Below are 22,873 nucleotides of genomic sequence, written 5' to 3' on the forward strand. Positions count from 1 at the left end.
AACCAGGGCATTTGCAGCTGAACTGCAGACGCTCATTTACTCTGTCAGCAAATAGGAATAAAAGGCCTACTATGCGCCAGGCCCTCTTCTATGTGCTCTGTAGAAGTGTGTGTCAAATGCAGAGGAACTATAAGGAGACGCACATGAATGAAGGAGAGGCCCACAGCCCAAACAAAGGCCAGGCAGCTTCCTCTCGGCCAGCACTGAGCTCCAGCTCACAGTCTCAGGGAGTACGGTCAGTCTCTTTTAAAAAGCAGGAACACTTTCAAGCATTAAAGAGCAGAGACAGAGAGACAGAGAGATGATGGGGCAGGGGACGGCGGGCATGGAGATTTTTTTTTCTGCTGGACCTAAGTGCATTTATATCATTTGTCAAAATCTTCTCATTCACTAAAATAAAATAAAACACCAGGTCTGTAGAAGTATTGAGTGTAAAAACTCAGTAGGCGTTGGAGGGACACTGAGCACCTGGGTAGGCAGAGGGTGACTAAGTGAAGACCCTCGAGCCATGCTATTTGAGGAACGATTTGAGGAATGATTGAGGGAAAGGTGGTTAACCTAGGGAGAGGTACCACCTATGATCCGGCAGGCGGTCACAGCGCGGGAGAGAAGTTAGATGCTGTGGTTCAGAAGTAAAGAATCAGAATCAGTGGGTGAGATGGACGGGACACAAATTTTGACACAATATAAGGACAGATTCTCCAATGATTAAAACAATTCAACAAAGGGCGCAGCCGCCCCCGCAGCTAGGGTAAAGCCAGTGTTACTCAGGCTGGGAACCGGCCGCTGGAGTTTGCTGGTGGTCTGCTAGCAGTCCTGTACAGAAACCGAGAGCGGGCACTTAGAGACCTTTGTGGCAACAGGCATTGTTGTGACAACCAAGGGTTGCCACATCTGGTTGAACAGGGGAGAGATCCTTGTCAAACCCCTCTGGTGAATCACGTGCCAGTCAGCAGCAGCGAGAACTGTGCTAAGAGGGGGCTCTCTTAACGTGAGCTTGTCAGACTGAAAGCATTACACAACCCAGAGTCCATTGCTTTCATCAGTTAAAGATCCCTTAATGCGTCATAACTTTCAGGATAAAATCGTTGCAAGTGGCTATTGATGAGAAGCTAAAGATGAATTTTTTGAGCACAGCTGTCACTGGTTTCATTTTGAATAAAAGTTGAAAATTAAACATAGGGAAGCAGCTGACATTGTTTCAAAAACCACTTCTGTTCCCACCAACCAAGTTCTGGTCTGTCTACAATGACCAATACGTAAACAAAACATAGAAACAATTTAGATATAAATGCCCCTCCCACCCCACGGAGAGTAGTCAATCCAGCCTTATTTAGATTAATTAGCAAGCAAGAATATAACCCATTTGTTGCACTAAGTAATGATACCTGGTGTCCGGTCTGACTGCATGTAGAGGGATTTAATATGGGAACTCCCCATTTTATTCAAAATGTATTATTCTAACAAAGAAAAGCAAATATTTACTAGTGTGAAAGCAATACTTTCTGTTAATCACATATAAATGCACACCTGTAATAAACATCTCCAGTTTTGGCAATTCATTTTTCTAGGCTATATTTGTTTTGATGACATTTACTGAAACATAATTTTATGTCTGTGAATTTAACAGTAAAAAGCAATGGCTTGCATTTTATGTGTTTCTTGTTTGTTCTTCCAGGAATTCATCTTCACTGCATTTTGCAAATTGAAAGCTAGTCCTCAGCCACATAAAGAGAAGCACTGGGACAAATGTCCAGAGCTGGAGGACATTGAAGCTGCCCTGGGAAAAGCCATCTCAAGACATGGGGACACTAGCTTATATGGCCTCTCAGTGCAGTGTCTGGACACGGCAGGTCCTCAGGGTCAAATACTAACCCTGAACCCGTGAATACCATGTAAAGTGTACACAACTAAAACCACCAGACCTATGAATGGTATACACTGCAAGTTGACTTTTTAAAATCCTATGTAGTTCATGGGAGGCAAAAGAGATTGTTGAAGACTCAAAACCATGTTGGGTGAATCAGGCTTGATAGAAAGAGAACTTTTTAGCCTTGAAAAGTAAAAAAAAAAAAAAAAAAAAAGAACCCTCAGGAATATGTCATCACTGTCTTCAAAAAATCTTACCAGGGTTCTCAGGGCAGAAGTAAGAGAACTCTATACTGAGAGGCTCCAACTAAAACTACAACTAACAGGGAGAAGGGGTAGGAAGGCAGATCCTGATTAAAAAAAGAATTTCTCAACCATCATAACTGCTCAGAAATGACGAGAGTGCTGTCTCATGCATGCGGCAGTGAATTCCCCTAAGACGAGGGGCATCTGGAGCTGTAGGGGAGACAGATGCCTGCGTACATACGAGCTTGCATTCTGTTGGGTTCTTAGTGATTTCTCCAGGGACTGTCCTAAGCCTTTTGCCATGTAGTACATTTACTCCAACCTCACAGCAAATCTAGAAAATAGGGGTCCTTCTCTGCACCTAATAAATAAAAAATCAGAAGCCCTGCAGAGTTACATAACATGATCACAGAGCTACAGAAATGGCAGGCAAGAGGCGACATCATGGTCTAGCTGACTTCATGCTCTAACCAGAATGTGACATTGTCACCAAATCTGAAAGTCCATAATTCAATGCACCCCAAAATGTGGAAATGGGATGAGAAAACTACAAAGAGAAGAAATACCTCCAAGATCAAAGTGACCACTTTTTTTTTTAATTTCATATGCCATGAGGTACATGCTGAAGTTTGGGGCTCTTCCTTTCCTGAAGACTTCTAGAACGCAGTGTGCAAATGCCTCCTCGCTTCCTTCCATTTGCTACTTCTTCTTCCATAAACTTCTCCCTTCTCACCTCCAAGTATCCAGAACTCTCATGCTGCTATAACAGATCTCATTGGTCTCCTGAAGACAGTCTGGTGTCACCTCTCCACACTGTCTTCAGAAAGGTGGCCAGAGACAGAAATATTTAGCCCACAGGAATGTACTACAATGTGGAATCTCTGGCACCGAGAGAAAGATTCTTTTATACAGATCATTCCAACACACCTAACCAGACCACAGAGGGCACTACTGAGCGCCTGTGGTAGAGTTGGTCCTCTAGAGTAGTATCAATCCAAGCACCTTTCAGCAATGGTTTTCCTGGAAAATACACAGATTCACCTACTCATGTCTTAGATAAAGATTTGCAAGTCCTCTTTTGTAAAGAGAAGTCGGCTAAGTCGGATCATCACTTCTTTGATCCCTGCAGAAACAGGAACAGAGGTCCCAAGATCCTGACTCGCCATCCAGTGCCCTGACCCTGAGCAACCCAGCCCAGTCCTGGTCGTGAGCGAGCTGGCATTCTTCCGTCTGCTCTCTCTCCATGGCTTTTGATGTTTGCACACCCTGAGTCATCTCCGCAGACTCCATGTGACCCGCTGGGTAGCCAGCATCCAGCTCTGTGTCGCTCGCCTTGATGGAGGTGTGTCCCCCAAGCATCTGCTCAGGGCACCTGTTCTCCACCCTGCAGAGGGCCAGAGACTCTCCATCTTCCCTCTCTCGCCTTCAGCACTTGGCCCACTGGGATGTTACTAGCAAAGCTTTCCCCTTCTCATAATGGACCTGCCTGATTGTGTAACTCTATCCGTTTACTTCAGACAGCGTTTCCAGCTCTGTCTAATCTCCAAACAGATGAATAATTTTTACTTGTGCATTTCAATGAGCTTGGGAAACATTCAGGGTTCAGAGGTACAGCTAGAAATACTTCCAGAAAGATGAGTCAAATAATGTTGGAGGTGACCGGGAAAGAGAAGAAAGGGTCCTGCCACGTCTCTCGCAAGCCAACAGCCCCGACATGCCCTTTGGGGTCACTGTTTCCAGTTTGCGAGTCCTGGGCTGCTGAAATGAAATGTCCATCTCTTTGTTCTGCCTCCCGCTTTCTCCTCTTCCTCCTCCTCCTCCTCCTCCTCCTCCTCCTCTCTCCTCCAGTTTCCCACCTCCATGCAGGACATTGCCTAATGCCCACTGATAACCCACGAAGCCTCGCTTAGTCTATTAGGAGATTCTTTTTCTGTAAATGTTCAGAATCCTGTAGATTTGCCAGCAGGGTGACTGCTTTCTAATGAAGGATGAATGTCCTCTTCCCCAAGGATATGATTGGGAAAAGAGCCAGAGAAGACCTTTTACTTTTCTTCTCAGGGATCTAAGTGTGCCTTGAAAGGATACCAATTTCCAAAATATCCAACAAAAATACTCCTGAGACACTTCTCATAGAAATACATCCCAAGCGTGGGCCAAAATAAATTGAGGATTTGCCTGTTCAACAGCTTCAAGAGGTCTTAAAGCTGTCAAAAATGGCAGAATGATCTGACACTCATCAAAGCATTCAGTTAACCAAACCCATAGACTCCAAGGCTTTCAAACCCATGAGAGTAGGGGGCGAATCGTCTGATGGACTTGGACTCCAGAAGTGAGCGGGAGCAAACGGGCATCCCAGTTGTGATGGGGTCTGTGCAGCCCTAGAGAACAGAAGCTAGCCACAGGGCCGGGCTTTGCCTACAGGGTCGGTTTGCACTATCCACATAATCTGCAGAACCTTGGCAAAAAGTATTTTGAGTGTGAGAAAACAGGAGAAACTACGCCGGGACCCAGCTGGATGGAGTTCACCTGCCTGCGGGGAGCAGGGCGTGCTGGCTCCGGGACCAGGCCGGCTCTTGGCTGCTGGAGCCCAGCAGGACTCCAACGTGAAGCCTTTGCTCCTTCGCTTTATAAGCAGCTCCAGCCTCGAGACCCAGTTAGGCCACCTGACCAGAAGGCTCCAGCTCTCTCAAAGCCGAGAAGCCCCCAGCTCTTCCCATGTCTCCATCACGGCACATTCCACCTGTTCCCCTTCCTCTCTCCCCGCCCCAACCTCTCCCTCCTCCTGCTCTTTCCCCAGCTTCCTCCTCTCCTGCCCAGCCTTTGCCTGTTCATGTTTTCCAGACCTCTCTCTGGCCCACTGCTCTTCTCAATCTTTATACCCTTCCTGGACAAGTTCGCCCATTCTCACGGCTTTGACCCCCCACACTGAGTTCCCGCAATTCCAGAGCCCCACATTGGACCTGGAGCTCGCTCCCCACCACCTCTGCACTTCTCTAGGGCCCATCCTACCCTGTGCTTCCTCGTTTCCTACTGTCTTGGCCCCCTCTGCTCAAACACCATTCTCCCTGAATCTCTGCCCTGGAAATTGTGTGGCGTCGAGAAGGCAGTGAAGTGAGGTGGAAAGGGCATGGACTGCCCTTAAATTAGTGGGACTAATATAATAAAAATAACAACAACAGTATGAAAGCTGCAGCAGCGACCATGATAACATGGTAACTGGACACTCTCATGCCCTTGCCAGTGTCCGGCTTCCCCAGCCCAGGCTGGACACACGCCGTCAGCCATTCCCAAAGCCTCAGCAGCCGCCTCCTATTCTTGTCCCACTCAGGCTCCTCTCCATGTGCTTTCATCATTAGAATAAATGTCTTTACCACCCTTAAGGAATCCCCACATGAGACAGGACATTCCAATAATAACAAAAAACATCAGAAGTGCAACGGGCAACAAAACTATTTCTCCACTGGCTTCTCAAAAAACTAACTTTTGAAAGCTCCTCTGCTCTCAGCTGCTTGGGTGGATTGGTACAGCTGCACGGGGTCAAGAGCCCTGGGGTGGTTGGTGAAGTGAGGGGCCTTGAGTGGGGTTCAAAGAGGAAAACAGGACAGAGTATAATCGAAGACAGCAGAGATGTTACCATAGTTGCACATTCTGTCCTTGACCATGGAGCCAAGGGCTCTCAAAGGCACCTCATGGTCTACCTGACGCCAACTTCAAAGAGTAAGGATGTCCTCCGAGCACACTGATCTCCCTTAGAAACACAAAAGGCACGTCTATGATGAACTGATGGAAGCATTGTGGGTCTCTGTCTTTTCAGTTTAAAGATGTTTTCAGGGGCACCTGGGTGGCTCAGTGGGTTAAGACTCTGCCTTCGGCTCAGGTCATGATCTCAGGGTCCTGGAATCGAGCCCCACATCGGGCTCTCTGCTCAGCAGGGAGCCTGCCCCCCCCCACTGGCTGCCTCTCTGCCTACTTGTGATTTCTCTCTGTCAGATAAATAAATAAAATCTTTTTTAAAAAAGTGTTTTCATTTCTTAACTTTTAACACCTATTAAAAGAATCGTTATTTCACACCTTTACAAATGTATCTTCCTCCAGCTTCAGGTAATGCCCACCCACTCCGTTCCAGAATTCCATGACTTGGTGAACACAGGCCTGCTTAGTTTTTTCCTTTTTATTTTTTTTTTTAAATCCCAAAAAGACCTGTTAATGCCATCCACACCACTCCTGCCCTCAGAGATGAGTCACCATGCTTCTTCTTTTCAGACAGAGGACCATCCCCCAAGCACCATCTTCCTCCTTTAACTGGAGTGTAGCCCAGTTAACTGCAGCTAACTGATCTCCCAATATGGTACCTGACTCCATACATAGTACCTAAAACTGTGCTCTCCAACCTTCTTCTTTTCTTAGAGCACATAGAAAACAATACTATTCGTTGGCTCCCTGGGGCAAACAGATGATGCTGCTCACAGCTGGCGGCAACTATGCCCCAGTTCTAGGGATGGGGCGGGGGGCGGGGGCGGGGACCAGGACCTATATGACTGCCTCCAAGAATTAAGGAGATCCATATCTCAGACACATCTGTAACCCATTTGCAGCAGCTCAGCATGCCCTGGCACCCCTAGTGAGAAGCACTACCTAAAAGATTATCCTATTGCCCGAGAGACCAATAGAATGTTCATTCCTTTAAATAAGATCTTCTCTTCAGGAAGTCCCAAGTCTATTTTTCACCTCAGTGTTAGCATCTCTGACATATGTCTCCCATTCAGTAGTCAGTGCTTGGTCATCCTCAGCAAGAAAGACGGCGTGGTGGCCATGGTAAAGAATCAGGAGCCATGTGGATGCCGAATCCGTGGTTCAGCAGCCACAGCCTCTGACTCACTTACACTGAATGACCTGTGGAAAACCACTGGACTTTGACGGGCCCTAATCAGACGAGCCAGAAAATGATATCAGAATAGGTTTCTACTGGAAACCAAACACTGTGTGAAAATTGAGACTTCCTGAGCAGATAAATTAAAAGCAAGCTCTACAGGAGTAGCATGACGAAAGCCATATGTTGTACTTCAGCAGAAGCGAGACAGAAAATAACCATCGCCTATAATATCACACAGTGTCACAGCCTTGCACTCCTATAAACTGCTGACCTGCATCAACAAAGGCACCTGGTGACTGTCCTTTCCGTGTCAAAAACATTAAGTTGTAAAGGCTGTGGACTCTGAAGCCAGGCAGATCCGGGAGGGAATCCTGACTCGAATCCATGTTGACCCTGTGATGGTGGGCATGTTGCTCCCATGATGCTCAGTGATCTTAACTGTAAAATAGGATAAATGCATCCTCTAAACTATGTCCACCAACAAATTTTAACAGAAATCCAGCAATGGTCCTTGACTTTTAAAAAATGCACCAAGAAAAAAAGGAAAAGATGCTACTGAGTAAAAGTTTAATGGATAAACAATAGAGGCCATCACTCAGAAGGCAACAGTAGGACAGAGAGGCCCCAGCTGCCACCACAGTTTTACATAGTAGAACAGTTACACTATTTTACACAGAAATGTTCACAGAAAAAAAAAATTATGTAAAAAAATTGGAAAGGAAAAGTTTTAGTTTCAGATCAATATGAAGTAGATGTACTTTTTCATATTTTCCTTGTTAAAACTGATTTATTTCTGCTAAAATGTTTCTTCTGCTAAAAAACCTGCGCATTATCTGTACAACAAACATAAGGACTTCAAAAGGTAGTGAGAAAAATTTAGACTGGCTAGGGACATTGGAACCCAAGAAACACCATGACAGTGAGTTACCTGGGGTTTCTTTTTACCTCATATATCCCAGACAGGGTGCAGGAGAAGCCAACAACTCAGAAACATCAGTAGGAACAGAAGAAAGGGAGGGAGGGAGGAAAGAAAGAATAGAAAAGAAAAGGTCAAGCCCCCCAAAGCCAGCTCTCTTTAGCAAAAGGAATAGCAAAGGGACAACCTAACAAGATGGAGATGTCTAGACAATAACCTTACCATCCTAGAAAGACACCATGAAAAAAATCATGGCTGCATCCCCAGCCCCATTGGCAAAGGCTGAATGGGAAGCCTAGACTTTCACCTTCACCTGACTCTGACATGGAGACCTAACTCATCCACACACATGTCCTCCCCTGCAAGTGTAGTTCAGAAAAGCACCCCCCCCCCCAAAAAAAGCCAGAGTTTTCATCCAGACTGTAATGAGCAACTACCCCATGGAGTCAGTGAAGGTTGTGTGGGAATTCTGAGCTTTGACCCCCAAGAAAACGTAGTAAGGTGTCCTTTCTCATCCAGCTGAGTGGGGAGTCAGGATTTTCATCACCACCCTGTGGAAGCAATGACTCCTCACCTGTGTGGTATCAGTGGAGGCCTCATGGTGAGCAGAAGCAAGGCACCCCTCTCCTCCCAACCAGGGTGGTATCATCAGAGGTCTATTGGGGAGCCTAAATTTCTACCCCTACACAGGAGTAATAAGGTGCCCTTTCCCATCCCCTCACCCCACCCCAGGGTGTCAACAGAGGCCAAGTGGGGAACTAGGATTTCCACACACCCTGGCAATAATGAGGCAGGACTCTCCTTCACTTCCAATGTGGTATCAGACAAGGCTTGCTGAAACAGACTTAAGAAAGACCCAGAGCCTCATAGCATAATACCAGAAATGTCCAGGATACAATCAAAAATTACTCAGCATACCAAAAACCAGAAAAATCTCAATGTGAGTAAGAAAAGACAATCAACTGATGCCAAAACCAAGATGACACAAATACTGGAATAGTCTGAAAAATATTTTAAAGTAGCCATCATTAAAATACTTCACTGAGTAATTATGAGCACACTTGTAACAAATGAAAAAAAGTCTTACCAAGATAAAGAACATATAAAGTAGAATCAAATAGATATTCTAGAACTGAAGTATTCAATAACCAAAATTAAAAGTCAATAGATTGGCTCAAAAACAGAATGGCAAAACCAGAAGAAACAATCAAAGAACTTAAAAGATAAAACACAAAAAATATCTAAGCTCAGTAACAGAGAGAAAATATACTATTAAAAAGATTAATAGAACCTCAGGGACATGTGGAAAACAACCAAAGGTATAGCATTTGTACTTTCAGAATCCCAGAAGGAAAGGAAAAAGAGGGTGTGGTTAAAAAAAAAAAACTTTTTTAAAAAGGTACTCAAAGAAATAATGCTGAAAATTTACCAAATTTAGCAAAAAATGTAAACTTCCATATTCAAGATTTTGAGAGCCTACAAACCCAAAGAAATCCACAACCAAGTCATAGCATAAGAGAACTTCTGAAAATTAATGACAAAGAAAAGTTCTTAAAAGCAGTGAGAGAAAAGCAAGATCTTATACAGAGAAAACAATTCAAATGACAGTGGATTTCTCATCAGAAACCATGAAGGCCAGAAGAAAGTGGAACACATTTTTCAAATTCTGAAAAAAAAAAGAACTGTCAACCCCAAATTCTATAGCCAAAAGATTTTTCAGAAACAAAAGAGAAATAAAGACATCCTTGAATGAAGGAAAACTAACAGAATTTTTTGCCTGCAGATCTATCCTAAAAGAATGGCTAGGGAAGTTCTCTAAATAGAAAGGAAATTATTAAATTAAAAAAAAAAAAGGAATCTGGAACATCTGGAAGGAAGGGAGAACAATGGAAAGAACAAAACTATCGGTAAATATTATAGACTTTACTTCTGCTTTTGAGTTTTTGAAACATTGTCTGATGTCATCCTCAACATATATAGAAGAAATGCAGAAGACAATATTATGTGGTGGAGGACAAAGGACTTTAAGAGAGGTAAACTGTCTATACTTCACTCCAACTGGTAAATGTGATAAGTTATTTATGTATATTTTAATGTCTACAGCAACCATTAAAAAGATTTCAAAAGGACACTCATGTGGACTATAAATCAAACTGGAATTCCTAAAATTAGTTTTGTAGCCTAATAGATGGTAGAAAAAAAAGAAAACAGAGACACGAAATGGAGAGGGAACAAACAGAAAGCAAAAATGTAAAATGTCAGACACCTCAATACAGGATCACATTAAGTGTAAATTATCTAAATATAATAATAAACAGACAAAGATCAGCAAAGTGACTAAAAAAAAAAAAGCATAACCCAAGTAAATCCTATCCACAATAAACTGACTTCAAATAGAATGACACAGGCAAGCTGAAAGTAAATGGATGGAAAAAGATAATCAATGAATGGAAAATCTTAATCAAAAGAAAGCAGGAGTGGATATATTACCATGAGGTAAAGTAGGTGTCAGAGCAAAGATGATTACCAAGCACAGAGAAAAACACTGTATAAAAGAAAAGAGATGAACCCATCATGAAGATATAGCAATCCTCTTTATGAATAATTGGAATCTTGGTAATTTTGTATCACATCTTTCCATTTACTCAAGTATCTGTGTCCTTTTGTAATGTCATGTTTTCTTCATCTAGGTTATGCTTATTTCTTGATTTGTGAGCACAACAATAGTTGACAAATATTCTGAGGGAGAGCATTTGAAGCGATGAAAACATCCTATTTCTCCTTAATGTTTCACCCACTCATTTTAGTGTTTGCATGTTGTCTGAAGTGACTATGGATGCTCTGTGATGTTCTAATGGAGATGTCCTATTTCCCTCATTCCTTCTATATTTATTAATTGGAATTCTGATTCTTTTTTACAGCTATACAGTAGCCAATCATAAAGTTGAAACCTAGTTTATACAAACTGTCCCCTACTAATGGGCACTTAAGGCTGTTTTTGCTATCATAGACAATATAATAAATTTTATCCTTGCATACTACAGATTTGTATCTCACACTTACAAAAGTACATCTTAGCATTTTCTTATATTTACAACTGGATATGCTGAAATGATGAGAAAGACATTTGTAATTTTGTTACATAATGACAAATTGCCTTCTATAGGACACACCATAAGAAATTTGACATAATACAAGCAGAGAAAGACAACAATCATATGATCTCCCTGATATGAGGAAGTGGTGATGCAACATGGGGGCTTAAGTGGGTAGAAGAAGAATCAATGAAACAAGATGGAATTGGGAGGGAGACAAACCATAAGTGACTCTTAATCTCACAAAACAAACTGAGGGTTGCTGGGGGGAGGGGGGTTGGGAGAAGGGGGTGGGATTATGGACATTGGGGAGGGTATGTGCTTTGGTGAGTGCTGTGAAGTGTGTAAACCTGGTGATTCACAGACCTGTACCCCTGGGGATAAAAATATATGTTTATAAAAAATTTAAAAAAATAATTTAAAAAAAAAAGAAATTTGACATAGTAGATGAATATAGAGGTTTAAACCCAAGGACTAAAGAATACACATTATTTCCATGCACATCTACAAGGAGTATTTATGAAAACTGACATATATTTGGCCATAAAACAAGCCACAATATACTTCATGTATTGGTGTCATACAAACTATATTCTCTAATCAGCTCAGATCACAATGCAAATAAATGTAAAAGTCAATAAAAAGTTAATTAGAAACACTCATAGGTTTGGGAATTGAGGAATATGTATCTAAATAACTCATGTCACAGACAAAATTAGAAAATATTTAGAACTGTATGATAAACAGCATACCCTATATCATGTGGGACATATCATATTTAAGATGAAGATAAATCTATTTTAATAGGAAAATTTCTAGTCCTAAAGTCCTTAATAGAAAAGAAGAAAGGCTTATTATTAATGAGATCACCATTCAGTTTAAAAACTGAAAAAAGAATGATAGGTTATATCTATAGAAAGTAGGAGGAAGAAAACAATAATGATTATAAACAAATAAAATACAAAACAAAGAAAATAGTTCAATTTTTTAGATGAATCCCAGTGAAATCAACAAATTTCTGGTAAGACTGATTCCAAAAAATGTAGGAACCAGGCATAAATAAACATTAGGAATGAAAAAGGAAGCAAAAATTTAACATAAGGATTTCATGATTACCTTCACCCCAATGAATTTGATAAGAGAAAATTTACAAATTCCTAGAAAAACACAATTTGCCAAAATTACCTCAAGAAAAAAATTAAGTTCTGTCCTAAAACTGCTAAATAAACTGACTCTGTATTTCAAGCACTTCACACTAACTAACATATATACTCGCAAAACATAACCCAACGCACCAGGCCCAGATGATTTACAAACAAGATCCACCAAACATTTATGAAACAAAGAAATGCAGTCTTAGAAAAAATATCCCAAGGAATAGTTTAAAAAGGGAATACCCCACAGATCGCAAGTTCATTGTTAAAAATTTAATAACAAAATGTCAATAACAAAGTTTAATATGGATACTATAGAAAAATTAATATGCTAACGAACCCAGCAATGTATAAAAGGGCAGGAGATGAGAGACTATGGACTCTGAAAAACAATCTGAGGGTTTTGAAGGGGCGGGGGGTGGGAGGTCGGGGTACCAGGTGGTGGGTATTATAGAGGGCATGGATTGCATGGAACACTGGGTGTGGTGCAAAAGTAATGAATACTGTTATGCTGAAAATAAATAAAAAATAAATTTAAAAAATTTTTTTTTTTTTTGGCAGGAGATACTAACATTTCATCTCAAAAAATGTACAGAAAGTGTAAAATAGACTTTAATGCTCTTCCATAATAATAAAAATAGATTGGCAAACTGACAACAGAAGAGAATGTCTTTGGCTTTCTTTTTAAAAAATCTACAGGAGACATCTCTTCCTTTAAAAAAAAAAAAAAGACAAAAATGTCCTCTTCTATTGACTAATGTACTTTAGATCACAGCCAGTGTTGTAAAGCAAGGGGGAAAAAGTAGACATAAGATGAAAGAAAGGAACAAAAGTGTTACTATTCAAACACGGTATAATTGCCAAATAGAAAGCACAAAAGAAGTTACAGATGACCATTCAAATTAATAAGTGAATTTAGCAAAGCTGTTATATACAAAAATCAATACTTAAAGGTCAATTATATTTCTATACATCAGCGAGAAACAGTTCAAAAATATAATTTTAAGATAGATATTGCTGGGGCACCTGGGTGGCTCAGTTGGTTAAGCAGCTGCCTTCGGCTCAGGTCAGGATCCCAGCGTCCTGGGATCGAGTCCCACATCCAGCTCCTTGCCCCGCAGGGAGCCTGCCTCTCCCTCTGACTCTGCCTGCCACTCTGCCTGTGCTCGCTCTCTCTCTCTCTCTCTCTCTGACAAATAAATAAATAAAATCTTTAAAAAATTTTTTTAAAAAAAGAAATGCAAGTAAAAAATTGTGGCATCATTTATTTAAAAAAAAGATAGATATTGCTTACTATACCATCAAAAATATGAAATACTTGGGAATAAATCTAACATAAGATATGAAACCCATTTTATACAGAAAATTATAAAAACTTCACTGAAGATAGTAAAGAAGGCCCAAGTAAATGCTCATGGATAGAGGGCTCAGTTTTGTAAAAAAAAAAAAAAAAAAAAATCAATGTTCTTCCACATTTATACGAAAGTTTGATGCCATTCTAATCAAATTCCAACTTTTTATGTGAATTTAACAAATGTACGTAAAAGAGTAATAGACCCAGAACAGTGAAGACTGTATAGAAAAAGAATGAGGTAGGGGACATGCCCTACAACTGTCAAAACGGCACGCTACCGTGTAGGGATGGGCAAATTGCTTTATATTGTGTTTTCAAATGCAGATCCCAGGAAGAAACTCCACAGACTTCCTCCCCATCACGGCACCAATCAGAAGGAGTGAACGAACGAATGGATATTTAAAAGTAGAGAAAGGGGCAAAGGACTGAAAAGCCAGAACACATCAATAAAAATGATGATGGCAATAATAGTGTGAAAACAACAGCTAACATCTCTTGAACACCAAATTTGTGAAGGGTATTCTGTTAAAGACTTTTGTGGAATTAACATATTTAATCCTCACAATAACAATGTAGGTAAATATCATTTGTCCCTTTTATAGATGAGTAAATAACCCAAGACTACTGAGTTAGCAGGACCCCAAGCAGTCCAGCTCCAGAGCATGGGGTTCTAACTCTGAGTAATGACAGGCAGAGTCAGCCTGGTGACAAGTTTCCTCCCTGCCCCCAAAGCATTTTTACCCTAGATTTGACGTCTTGCACGTGTATTTATTAAGTAGTGTGAAAACCCACTATTTTAAAAGTCATGGGTTAATTAACTCTTATTTTAAAAATGCAAACACTCCTGGGATTATCCTGAGCCTGTTAGTCATTCAAGCATTAATGGGACTTTTGGTCAGTGGAATAGTTTCTTCCCAGTAAAGTCATCTGTGTTGAAGGACTGAGAACTGATGCCTCTAAGGAGAGCCTGTTAAAGTCTCCGATTACAAGAACAGATAATAGAGACATCACAGAGGTTAAATGAACAGGATAGAACAATTGCTTTTATAATATTCAGTAAACTTGGGCATAAATAGGCAGAGCATACTTGTCTTAGGTAACTGTGTATCAACACATATGGAGTGGATGCATCAAAAAAGACTCATTGAGGATACACCCCCCCCCTCATTTCTGGAAGGAGTTTTAAACATACGCAGACATGAACACTCAACTGCCCACTATGGGGTCCAGCTTCTTCTGTTGCTAACCCAGACAAGTCGTCCATGCCCTCCGTCTTGCTGGGAGAGACCAACCAGGATCCCACTGCCCCTCCCACAAAGATAAAAACCCGAGCCCAAATACCTCGCCCCCCTCTCCCTCCTTAGCTCTCTGCTTATAGAGTTTGGGGGTGGGGTGGGTGAGGATCTTGGTGATGGTGAAGGAAGTAGACATGGTTTTGCCAATTGGCAGTAAGCTCTGGTCGGGGAGGAGGCAGTGGGTGGGCAGGAGTCTGTGCACAGACAAGTGCCCTTAGGACACGGAGTTGGTAGTGCCTGTGGGTTTCTGCCTTTAGCCCCAGTGGCCCAGCCAGGCTCAGAACTAAAATCCAGTACCACAAGTATCCAGCAGTCAAGAGGGTAGAGTCATCTCTCCGAGGAGCTAAATCTAAAAAAGCCACATTTCCTGCCACATGGGAAATGCTGGGTGAGCAAGCGAACCATATGCGTAGCTCCACGGGCTGCAGGCGCAGAAGGGGAGCCCCACTGGTGGCTTAATGCTCCACCATTGCCGTTCTGAAATTTTTAATACTTGTATCTTTGACTTTCTGTTGTTGTAAGTGTTATGAGCTGAATTGGGTATACGTTGAAGCCTTAACTCCCAGCACTTCAGAATGTGATCTTATTTGGAAATAAGGCTGTTGCAGATGTAATTAGTTAAGATGAGGTCATACTGGAATGAGGTGGGATCTAATCCAACATGTCTGGTGTCCTTATAAAACAGGGAAATTTGGACACAGAGACAGACACATACACAAAGACGCTAGGAAGGCAGAGAGAGAGATTACCTTCTACAAGCCAAAGCATGTCTAAGACCACCAGGAATGGGGAAGGGCATGGAACAGATTCTCCCACACAGCCCTCTAAAGGAACCAACCCTGAAGACACCTTGGTCTTGGACTTCTAGCTTCCAGAACTGTGAGACAAAAGAATTCTGTTGTCCAAGACACACAGATGTAGTACTTGTTATGGCAGCTCTAGGAAACTAATACAGCCAGCCAAGTCCCATAAGACAATGTGCTTAGCATCAGGGCTTAGAGCCTCCTGCCACCTCCCTGCCTCCCTTGAATAGATTTCAGGATGCCCCTATCCTCCTCCTACCCTGCTCCCTATATGGGGAGTGTTGGGAGGTGTGTACATCTCATGCACTGAGTCACAGTGCCCATGCTGCGGGCAGCGGTGGGGGAGGGGGGGTCCCACTTGCCCTGCAAGTTTCCTTGTGCCCTGGAGAGAGGGAAAGTCAACAGCATATTAAAAACCCATGAAAAGTTAAAAGAAAGACGATGTGCTTTTTAAACAAGAGGCCCTCAATTTTTGTTTTGCCCCAGACTCCACAAACGACATTGCCAGCTTTGTGAGAGAGAAAAATCAAGTCTCAACACATTCAGGGAAGCAAAAGCAAAAAACAGAGGGAAGAAGCACTGACAGTGGGAAGCCCCTAGTTCCAGCTGTTCCTGAAACCCAGGGGCTTGAGATTCTCTGACACACACGAGTGTCCTTATAACACATCCTTCATTTATTTAAGAGATTTTAGCTGTTGAGAGAGTTAGCTGCTCCATAACCTACAACCAAAATAATCCTAGCTGATCACAGCATGGATGATATGTGATTTTGAATTCTCCAAATCCGAAATAGCACACTTTTTTTAAAATTAGCTGTGTACACAAATTCTGAAATAATATGAACTCAACTCTTCTTGAAAATTTCTCTGGGATCACATCATTTCCGATCTATCTGGCTGAATGAATTAGAAACTATGTTTCCCATTAAGATCACATGATAGAACCATTTTAGCTATTAAGTAAAACAACCCACCATCTTTTAACAATGTCTCATAAATCACACTGCTGTATTTGCACTCATAACTTGTGTGGGTTCTTTAGCACTGACTATTATTATAACTTAAAATCTTTTTTCTATCTTAGAGCAATATCATCCAAGCATTCACTAAGCAATAATAATGCTAGAAGTAATAATACTTTGGACCAGAAATGAGAGGCAACAACATCCTAGGAAGAAACCAGACAAAGATCCATGGGTGCTGCACCGTGACAATGACTGCAGAGAATGCTGGACAGGTAAAAGCCGTGCTAAAGGTGTTGCACCTTTCAGTTTACAAAAGATAGCTATATATACCCAAGGCTAATGGAAATTTTGGTGCCGCCACTGCTGCGCAGGAATGTCATCTAATATGCCCCAGACTCCAAAAGTTGAAACTTACACACTTCAGGAATGCATTCTCGCCACTTTATACACTTTCATAACTTTATTTATCAAAGAGTTATTTATAGGAAAATTAGTCTTGAATTATGTAAGAATTGGATAAGGCAAGGCCTTTGGGAATGTGCCCTCACATACAATGTGACCACTCTGAACCCATTCCTTCTTGGCTTGGGGACCCACGCATCAGGCCATGCCAGGAGTAAGTATGTCTGGGACAGGCTCTCCTAACATCTTGGCTTGTCATCAAAGCCTGTCAAAGGGCAGTCCCCACCCCCATCACCATCCTGGAAAAGGCAAAGCTGAGAAAACATCCTCCCAGGAGCACAGCCAGCGCTTGGGTCCCCATCTCACACCAGAATACCTTCCGAGGAGTGGGATGCTAGTGCCGGACAGGGGGACTGTCTCTGGGTCTCCTCACACACACCAAGGATGCCTGAAGTCCGGGTCCGAGGCAGGGTCGGCCCGGCAAGCACCTCCTGTTTTCCTTCCCCATCACGAGAAACAACAATGTCATCACATGAAAAGCCTCTTGGAAGAAACCCTTTTTCCCCCCCACAATGCCACACAGATTTGGTGCATCATTTGTAAACGATTTTCAAAGTTTATTTGTCTACTCCAAGGAGATGACTGGAATCTCCAGCTTCATTTTAATGTAATTGCTTCCATGCTGCCTGGGAAGTCCTCTGCGGCCACAGTAATCACCTCGGATGTACAATTAGAGACTGAGAATCTGCGTCCCTGCTGAATACAACCTCTGGACGAAGGCTGCTACCTTTCAAGCCCACAAACTTCTGCTACAAGTCCACTCGACCCAAGTTTACTGAGAGTCCGCTGGGGGCAAGCAGGGGCTCAACCCCTTAGAGGAAGCCAAATGCACAGGATCTCTGCCTTCAAGATGAGGTTCCGACAAAATGAGGTGGCATTTTCCTGCTGCCGTGGCTGTCCTATTTCTGTGGCTATACAATGCTATCTCCACAAATGCTTCCTAAGCCTGCGCAGATTGCTATCGAAAACAGCAAAATGTACAACTCCATCATTGAAACGAGGGGGGCATAGGCACAGTTCCAGTGATCTCCCCGCAACCCACCCAAACTCCCCATGGAGACAGGGCCCCCCCACCCCCACCCCCTGCAAAGAACCCTCTGCGTGAACAGTATGCAAACCCAGAGATCATCCATTTTCAGTAACTCCTGAAAGATGCAAAACCATGGCAGGCATAATGAAAACAAAATGCCCCAAAGGAGCAGAGATCAATTAACTAGTAAAATCAATGCCTGAGAAAGTTAAGCAAGATTGTTCAAAGCTGAATTGTTCAGCGTCGGGAGCAATCCGGTAGCCCGGTGAAGGCAGGCCACCAGGAGTGTTGCAAGTCCTTTCCCTTCTCTTTCTGCCCAAACTTCTCACGAAGAACTTTGCACCAGAGTCTTACCTTTCTCAGAAAAGCGAGTAGACAGGTCTTACATTCTAGCCAGCATTCCTTCCCGCCTCCTCGGCTCTATCCCGGCAGCCCTTCTCCCTGCCGGCTTCACTCCCCCACCAGGTGGCCTCATCCTGCCCACAGTTCTAATGTCATCCACCTGCGGATGGCTCCATCCCCGGCCCCACCCTCTCCCCTGAATGCCAGGTGCAGGTTTCTAGTGCCTATTTGCTATCTCCACCTGCCTGTCTTCCAGAAACATCAACGTAGCAAATCTAACACAGAACTCTGCGTTTTCTCCCTGTCCCTCCTCCAATTGTCCCCTTCTTGTGAAAGGACAGCCTGTTTACCCAGCTCCTAAGGCGAGCCCAGTTGTTGTCCTTGGTTCCCTTCCCCATGTCCACTCCACCGCCATCCTGCCAGCCCCACTTCTAGCCGTCTCCTGACCCATCCCCACTGATCCTCTTGTCTACACCGCCACCATCTCTCACCCAGACACTGTGGCAGCCCCGTGACTCCTCTTGTGCCCCCACACCTGCCTCCCCAACGCCTCCTCCCTTCACAGCAGCCACAGTGAGCTTTGGACAACACCAGTTTCTTAAAAGCGGCAATCAATTCCTCCTACCCGCCCCCCACCCCTGTGACCGGTTCCCTTTCCAACCTGGCTGCCTCCTGCTCTCCCTCCTTAGTGAGCTCCCACCACACTTCCTGCCTGTCCCCTTCCCAAACACACGGAGACCATGCCTGCCTTGAGGCCATTGCATCAGCTACTCCATCTACCCAGAATGTTCTTCCTACACATCTGCGCATGGTTGACTCCTTGGCATTCAGGTCTCAGCTTCAAGGTGCCCTATGCAGAGATGACTTTTTTGACCACCCTGAGTCACCCTCCTGGACATCTCTTTGTTTTATATTAAACAAAGCACTTATTACTTTAAATATTTCCTTTCATTTATTTGTGCATTGAATGTCCCCTCTTGCTCTTAGTAGGATGTATGTTCCATGAGGACAGAGAACTCTCTGGTTACCACTGCTCTAACTCCAGGGCTTAGCATTATGCCTAGTCCATAACAGACAAAAACTGAGTGGATGGTACAATGCCTCCTGCTTCTTAAGCGAACAGTTGGTCCCCAGGTCCTTGTAATCAGGGTGGGCCTGTCAATCACAGTAACCACCAGCCCTGATCATGGCAGCAGGCCCAAGGTCTGAGCACTAACACAAAGAAACTTCTTTCCTCGGGGCTAGGATGATTTAAGTCTGCATCCACCTAAATCCAAATCCTTCTCCCCAGGCTATAGAGAGAAAACAAGAGCAGAATCCATGGTCACCTATACCACACAGTGCTTACCGCAGGCCAGGCACTACTCTCCATGGTGACACACATTTGCTAAGGTAAACCTCACAACAACCCAGGAGAGAGTCCCCATTATTATCTCAGCATTTCTCCAGATGATGAAACCGAGGCCCAGAGAGGTTAATTAACTTGCTCAAGGTCACACAGCAGTCTGGCTATAGAGCTATGCTCTTAACCACTATGCTCTACTGCTTCCGACAACAGGAAAGAATGAGGCCAGGCCAGGGGAAGAGCAGAGTCAGAAAGGGTATCCAGCTTGGTCCCACATCCCATTGTGTGTGTGGCCTGTGTCACCTCTGGACTTTCTGGTCCCAAGAGTGAATACATTCTCCTGGGTGTTGGCACTGAAAGCATCCTGACAAATACAGAAAATACCCCAAAAGGGGCTGGGCACTTTAGAAAACTGTAAGTTTACAGCTATTTGTTACAAAGAGAAATTAAGCTTTTTATTCTCAAATTGAAAAATCATCTTGGATTTTCAATTATTCAAATGAGAATTAAATGGAATTTACATACCTTGCCCTGGCCTAGATTCTATACGACGTGCAGAGATATTTAAGACAAAATGTCAAGCATCCTTCCAAGATACAATGTTGTTTGAATCCCCTTGTCACCCAGTTTCCTTCTGAAACCCTGGAGCCAGTGTTACGAGGCAATTCTCTACTGGAGATGGGAGCCCAGCATGAACCTGAATCCCTGAGGCATTTTGTGCAGGTGGTTGTGCAAGAGGAGGAACAAGGACACTGGGGAAGTGCCTCCCTGTCCACCACCAGCCACCACCCAGGTGCAACGAAGTCCTGAAATGGAGCAGGTGGAATGTCACACTGCCTCTGCTCCCTCGCAGCCTCCAGAGTCCCTAGCATCCCCTTGATCAGAGAGAGGACTAGAGAAGCAAAGGCACAACCAAACAGCTTGTAAGGACTCCTCTGGCTCTGGCCACTCAGGCTGCCCTCAGCCCACTGTGTACAGCAGGAGTGGGGCCCAGGACATGCTAACTAGGTGGAGAGGGATTGGCTAAGCTGCAGGCTATGGACTTCCAAGATCAATCTGCTTCCAGGCGGAAATGAATGCCCACACTGATGGCCACACCCCTGCATCTTCTGTCCTCTCTCGTGCTAATCACTGGAACTCTCAGTTGACAAGGAAAAACATCAATAATGGCTTTCTGTCTGGGACTGAGTGGAACATACCTCTATCAGAGAATAATTTCCAGACATACGAAAATATTCAGTAACTCAAAGGGGAAGACCCCTCTGGTCAAGGTGGCACAGATACCTCAAAGCCACATGTCCTCTCTACCCACAGTACAAAGTGATGGTAGAGAAAATGCAAAAGGGAAACAAAAAAGGAAGAGTCATTATGGAAACCAAGATACTCTTGCAGTAGACCAGAAGTGGAACAGAAATACCCAGTGAAAAGCTGGCTGAGTTGCAGGCATATGGAAGCAGAAGCAGCATCAGGATGGAGATGAAGGCAGTGTCTCTACCTGAAGTCAGGGACATCCTCTCACTGAATAAAACCTGTTGCTCCCAATTACCTGGGACTACTGTCTCAGAGCACCGTGACCTAGGAATGCTATAGGAGACAGAGCCTCATGACTTAGGGACAAGACCAAAGGGCCCACTGGCCTGTGGCTGGATTTGGAATGTCCCCATGCCACCCTGGGGCAGAAAGCTGAACTTCCATCAGATCTGCTTCTGGACTTGGGAGAACTGATAGACACACACATCCCCACCACCACTGGGTGAACACAGAAGGAAAGAGAGAAAAAATAATAAACAAAGACATCACACGCAAAGTGAGATTGCAAACATGAATCCCAAAACACAGAAAAGAATCTAACACTCCCAAGACCGCCAATTATATCAGAGCAGGAATTCACACCAGATGAAATTAATTTCATGGAATAGTCTTTTAAAAGACTTCAAAATAATTGTGTTTAGAATATTCAAAGAGATAAGTAAAGAATAACTTCCATTTTTAAAAATGCACAAAGTTTTGAACCAAAAGCAGAAGTCAAACAAGAATAAGGAAAGGGAGCTTGAGCTGGGTTATCAATGATGAAAATAAGTTTGCCAGACAAAGGCAGAGAACCACATAATGTGGAAAAGTAGTAACATATTCCAGGCATGAATACTTAAGAAAACACATATATATTCAGTAGCTCAGACTGGCTGGGTATGGAGCAGAGGGAGAAGAGATCTGAGATAAACCTCAATAGGGAGATGTAGAACTTCGAGGAAGACACCAGATATGCTTGGTGACTTCCGTGTGTGCCGTACCCACTCCCCAAATAGGTTGCCTTTCTCTTTCCTGAGCTCCCTTGGATGCCCCATCTTCTAGAACACTTGGTAACCATCTACAACTGAAACTGGCAGGCAATGAGACCTTGATGCCCAACGTTCTTGGGGTGGATGGGCACCATCACCTCTGGCTCCAAGCTGCCCCATGGTGACCACATCCAGATGACCCCCTCTTTGCACTGGGAACTCCCAGTGTCAGAGAGCCAAGCATGCTCCCAGCCATGCCTCCCAAGCTGCAGAGTAAACTGCCTTCTGAAAAGCATGATTTTTGTCTTCTTGCCTGCACCCAATCTCAGGACTGCTGGTTCAAGTGAATCTGGATATTTTTCCCCCATTCAGGCTGCAGTTTTGGTATGCATAGCATCAGACAAGGAAGAAAACTACTTATACATATGGCAATAAATGTACACATACATGTGTAAGGGTGTATATCTAGACAGCATGGATATAAATGTTGCTGGGTTTTGGGTAAGCATTTAATATTTGCCAAATTGTTAATTCCAATGTTAAAAAGATTTCAATTATCTTATTTACTAAAAAACACAAATTAATAAGGACTAGTATAAGACCAAGCAAAGTACAGATGCTTAAAGATCATTTATTGATTTTGGCCACTACCACTTCGGAATTCTGTGCAGCTGATGCTGGTGAGTTACCTAAATACCCACCTAAAATCATCAAGGGCATGTCGGCTGCCTCCATCATCTTAAGACCTAGTTCACGTTGTATTTCCTTGCTGAAGACTACTTCCTCGTCCCTTAGCCTGTGGTGATTCAAGCAAGTCTGCCCCCAGCAGGCCAACTGGTGCTCTTT

The 22,873-nt window shown here is 43.3% G+C and overlaps 1 protein-coding gene across 1 annotated transcript in view; it reads right to left on the reverse strand.

Annotated features, from left to right (window-relative positions):
* The window catches only part of OSR1 (odd-skipped related transcription factor 1), a 228,166-nt gene extending 209,662 nt beyond the window's left edge, over positions 1–18,504 (reverse strand). Inside the window, exon 1 of the mRNA XM_082744178.1 lies at positions 18,416–18,504. The gene's annotated coding sequence lies outside the window, so the exon portion shown is untranslated. The remainder of the gene's footprint in view (positions 1–18,415) is intronic.
* Positions 18,505–22,873: the final 4,369 nt, after the last annotated feature.

The sequence above is a fragment of the Mustela nivalis genome (genome assembly GCF_964662115.1).
Source record: "Mustela nivalis genome assembly, chromosome: 8".
Lineage (NCBI taxonomy): Eukaryota > Metazoa > Chordata > Mammalia > Carnivora > Mustelidae > Mustela > Mustela nivalis.